Raw genomic sequence first — 5,584 nt, forward strand, 5'->3', positions numbered from 1 at the left:
ATGTAAATATAAATTATATATACACACATTCTGTATATGCATATTTTATAAGATATAAATTTTAAAATATTTTTTCCTGTTTGTGACTAGTCTTTTTATTTTTCTTAATGAAGTCTTAGATCCTGCTAGTCTTCTGCAAGTTGAGTGGAGACAATTCATCTTTCTGGGCCTTAGCTTTACCATCTAAAATAAGACCTTTCTTTCTTTTAACATTTTATGAAAAGATAATATTTCAGACTGTTATTCAAAATGAGAGTTTATACTTATAACATCTAACTTACCTAATACCATGATATAATATAATACAAAAAGCAAGGGACCAAGTGCTGGAGACTTTGACTCAACTCCTGTATTTGCCACTTACTAAATTTATTTTCTTAGAAAAAGAAGTTAACTGCTTGGGAAATTGGCTTCATCATTTGTATAGTTTGATAGAGTTATTCCAACTCTATATATGCAATAGGATTTCCATAAGAGTAAAATTAGTTACCATGGGAAATAAATTTCAAAAGTTGTAAGAATACAACTTACAATGATTTTGGACAAGATTCTTAATAACTTTGTGCTTCTGTTTTCGAATTTGAGCATGAGAGCAAATAATAAATGTTACCTCAGGATCTAATCCATGTAAAGAGCTTAGCAAATGGTCTGGCATGTTGCTAACACTCAATAAGCATTGACTACTTCCACTAAAAATAATGATAATAGAAATAAACATTGTAATAAAAGAGTTGATTGGGAATAATACTTGACTACAGGAGAGAATGTCTGAATTATATTTTTGACTCTGTTAAAATTAGTTGATGAATTTGAAGCAAATGCTTTAACATTTCAAGAACCCAGTATAATCATGTGCAAGACAAGGATAATAAACAAAATGATCTCAAATATTTCTTCTTCCTTTGAAATTTAGAAACTATGCTATCATTATAGGGACTTAGTATATTAATATTAATTACATCTTAATAAATAAACACATTTTAGTCTTCTCTCAGCTTTCCATTATTGCCAAATTCAGTTAATTGTGTATATAATTTTATAATATATAATTTATGTGTATAATTATATATATACAGACACATACATACATACATACATATACACAGTATTATTCTCTATTTCAAAAAAGAGGAAAAAGATTATCTAGGGAATTATACTTACAACATTTCTTTGCTTGTGATTGATATTCTTTTCTGCTGAAAGTATCTTAGAAAAATAAATACATAACCTCATTATAATTATATAATATGCCACCTAGGCATTCCAGTAACATGAATAATTCAAATGGGAAAAAGTTCTCTAATAAAGCTTTTATGTTAGCAAAACCCTCCTTCTCACAGATGAATAAATTTATATACAAAGGTATTTATCACCATTACTAACTTTTTTCTCATTTTATAAGCTGAAAAATGTGGACTAAAAATCATCAATTACTTAAAGTCCCTAGTCTTTGATTGGGAAAGGCTGCAGAGGAGTCTTAGGTAACAATGGAATGTCCCCAGTGTGACAGATGCAATGAATCAAATAATTACAGCATCTCTGTGGGCGGAAGCAAACTACGTTCACTGTCATGTGTAGACCTACAGTAAAAGTAAGGCTTGTAATATGTATTCTTTTATTTCAAAAATAAAGGCAAGTGTCATTGGAAGCTTAAAACAATATTCATGCCTGTGCAACTGCATTCTAATCACATTTAATGAATGACAAGAGCCGTCATTACCTGGAATTTTTTTACTTGATGGCTTTGTACCTTCTGGGGACAGGAGATAAATGAAGGAAAGATGACACCTTCAGATGTTGTCTTGATTAGTGTTGACATTTTTCCTTGGGGTTTGACAGCTGTTAATGAATTTAATTTAAACATTGAAACAGGATCAAAAAACACCTTTTAAATAACATTTCACTAAAAGGGATATCGAGACACATGGATCACAAACAGTAACAGAAAGTAAATCTAATTTGCAAGATTCCAAATCACCACTACCATGTAATTTAGTAATTTCATTAATTTTTAAGTATAACTGCTCAAAATCAGAGATTATAGAAAGTACACTAAGTTAAATTGAAGTGTTTCCCACATTGATACATCATTCAGAGAGGCTTCCTAGTCAGCATTTTGAATGAAAATCTAAAGGTATAGAGTAAACCTGAAATAATTTTTATGCAAGTTGTATTTACTCCTAAATCATCTCTGAAGATGGTGCTTTAATATGACACATGTGTTTTGTAAGATAGTATGGTTTATGGGCAGATTGCATGTATTCATTTCCTCTTTCATCTCAAGTTATATCATCTTCCGAAGAATGTGCAGTCACTGCACGCCTTGTTTTCTGGCACAGAAATTCCTAGTTTTCCTTACGGAATAAAAACAAAAATGAAACACATGAAAGTATTATCATAGTTTCAGGTGAAGTTTATTAACAAATAATAACTATGTTCTGTACCAGACTGTAGTTTGAAAAGCACATTTCACATCTAGAAAAGATCTAACTGAGCAAGCTGAACTGTTCTCAGAAAAGTACAAGACAGGGTCATCTGCAGAGGATGGGAGTGAGCTGAGGCAAGGAAACTGGAGATTTAAGAAGGAAGTGCTGAAGCAGTGTGGGTGGAGGTGTGAATCGATGAAGGTTACAAGGAAACACTGATGAGTAGAAGTGCAGCTCTACTTAAAGTGAGCAAGTTCAACTTGTAGTGAGTCCACAAGTGGTGAGATGCCATGAGGGAGTTCCCGATTACCAATAAGATGCAGTTAGGTCTTGCTCTCTTCAGAGCCCAGGAACCAGTGGATTTTCGTGTGAGTAACCGATGGAGGGAGAAATGCCCTATTTTTTTCCCACATGCTGATACTAATGTGAATCACTATAGTTCTTACCTGCTCAGAATGAATTTATGTGGTGATCATGAATGAAACTTCGGAGAGAATTCTGCAGCCATTTCAGACGCTACTACCATACCACAAAGCCTTTCTTTGTGTTAACTTCTTTTCTGGAACATGCAGGTAAACTATTCAGAATGAAAGAAAACAAAATATTTGTGAGAAGTGCTAGTGAGATCATTGTATTTAACCCAGTTATTAATGAATGGGAAGGAACAAAGAGAAGGCCAACTATTATACAAACAAAGGAGTTCCTTCCTCTCTCTCTTAATCTCTTGCTCTCTTGGGACTCCAGTTGCAGGGGATGTGCTCTCATGCTCCTGCAATTGCCTACATGCTCAAGGCCACCTGGACCACACACACAATGGACTGGTGAACTGGAACTAACCTGATGTTATACCGGACTCAGCTCCACCATGGAATGGAAACTGGACTCTGACTGCTTCTAGCCCTACGGAATCCCTCCAGCTGCACCTTTCCCAGGACTGGTTTAGGGGAAATGGGACTTTGCAACCTGAAGGATGTAATTCCAGGCAAATAAAGCTATCACATCTCATCCTCTGATGGGGACTGCCAGCAGCACCCCAAGGACCCTGCTCTCACTAGCAATGGAGAAAGGCCATCCACACAATTCTCTGATGACACTGGGATAGTTTGTGAAAGCCAAGCTGTTAACCATTCCGCCCAGACTCCAGGAAAATCGGGATACTCTCTGGGAAGACATGGTTGCTACAGGGAGAAAATAAAGGTCCAAATGGTAGTGAGATCATTGTATTTAACCCAGTTATTAATGAATGGGAAGGAACAAAGAGAAGGCCAACTATTATACAAACAAAGGAGTTCCTTCCTCTCTCTCTTACTCTCTTGCTCTCTTGAGACTCCTGTTGCAGGGGATGTGCTCTCATTCTCCTGCAATTGCCTACATGGCTCAAGGCCACGCGGACCACACACACAATGGACTGATGGACTGGAACTAACCTGATGTTATACTGGACTCAGCTCCACCATGGAATGGAAACTGGACTCTGACTGCTTCTAGCCCTACGGAATCCCTCCAGCTGCACCTTTCCCAGGACTGGTTTAGGGGAAATGGGAGTTTGCAAACCGAGGGATAGAACTGTACACAAATAAAAATTACTCATTCTTTCATGCGAGTCTTAGAAAACTCTTTTTCTCAAGATGTCGTAAGAACCCCACTTCCATTAGCAATGAAGAAATTCCACCCATGCAATTCTCTGATAACAGTATCAGCAAGCTCACATTCTCACAGCTTAGCAACTCCAGCTCTAAGAGCTTCTAGTTGGCAAAGAGATACAAAATGTGTAACCCTTGCCCAGCTGGTGTGGCTTAGTGGTTGAGCATCGACCCTTGAACCAATAGATCCCCAGTTCAATTCTGGTCAGGGCACATGCCCAGAGGGCGTGTAGGAGGCAGCCCATCAATGTCTCTCATTGATGTTTCTATCTTTCTATCCCTCTCCCTGCCTCTCTAAAAAAAAAGTTAATAAAAACATTTTTTTAAAATATAGAACCCTCATACACTGTTGTTGGGAATGTAAAATGGTGCAGCCACTTTGGGAAACAGTTTGGCAGTTGTATCAAAAGTTGAATGTGCACCAACCATATGACCCAGGAATCCCATTCCCAGGTTTCCACCCAACAGAAGTAAAAACATGTGTCCACACTGAGACTTGTTCACGAAAGTCCATAGCAGGATTATTCGCAATAGCCCCAAATTTAAGACAATTTAAATGTTCATCAAATGGCGAATGGAAAAACAAAATGTGATTTATCTATATGGACAGGGAGGGGGGAAGGGAGGAAAAGGAATGTCTGGCCCTTATACCGCCTTCAAAATCATTTGATCTGGCCCTGCCAAGGCATTAGGGGTGAGTTAATGAAATGTTTGACCAAATATAGCAGGCTAATAATTTTATATGGCCTACAAATGATGTTACACATATCAAAATTGCAGGAAGCCACCCATTGCCTTTACTATCAGAGAAGAGCAAACAAGGATCCCAGAACGCTGGTGAACCTTGGACCCATGGCAAGGTTCACCCACTGCACCGACTGTCTAGTCCAGCCAGTGGGGGCTCAAGCTACTTCCTGATCAAATAGTCTCAGAGTAAATCCTTCTAATATTTATTGACCTTTAAGATAGCCTGTCTGTTACCACAATTACCTGCCTAAGAGCTAGATGTGTATCCAAAATTGAATAAAAGGTTGGTGAGGCCTGGGCACCAGTGGAAATCCTTTCTCTTGCATTGGGCTTGCTTGCCTGGCCCCCAATATTTCCAAATTATTATTTCTTGTCTCTTCTCTTTCATTTGCGTGCAGCCCCTCTTCCAGATCCTGAACCTTGAACCACGCGGGACATGGGATCATTCACACATAAAAGCTTATAAAAGAGGTCCCAAATTTAGGGTGTCTCAGATCTCACCTGAAAGTTGAGGAAAAGCAAGTAACTAGATCAGTGATGGCGAACCTATGACACGCATGTCAGAGGTGACACGCAAACTCATTTTTTTTGGTTGATTTTTCTTTGTTAAATGGCATTTAAATATATAAAATAAATATCAAAAATATAAGTCTTTGTTTTACTATGGTTGCAAATATCAAAAAATTTCTATATGTGACACGGCACCAGAGTTAAGTTAGGGTTTTGCAAAATGCTGACACGCCGAGCTCAAAAGGTTCACCATCACTG

At 37.5% G+C, this 5,584-nt stretch overlaps 1 long non-coding RNA gene across 1 annotated transcript in view; it reads right to left on the reverse strand.

Moving 5' to 3' along the window:
• The window catches only part of LOC106723677, a 17,454-nt gene extending 16,341 nt beyond the window's left edge, over positions 1–1,113 (reverse strand). Inside the window, exon 1 of the long non-coding RNA XR_001359379.1 lies at positions 1,103–1,113. This is a non-coding gene — a long non-coding RNA (uncharacterized LOC106723677). The remainder of the gene's footprint in view (positions 1–1,102) is intronic.
• Positions 1,114–5,584: the final 4,471 nt, after the last annotated feature.

Source organism: Myotis brandtii, unplaced genomic scaffold (genome assembly GCF_000412655.1).
Source record: "Myotis brandtii unplaced genomic scaffold, ASM41265v1 scaffold621, whole genome shotgun sequence".
NCBI lineage: Eukaryota > Metazoa > Chordata > Mammalia > Chiroptera > Vespertilionidae > Myotis > Myotis brandtii.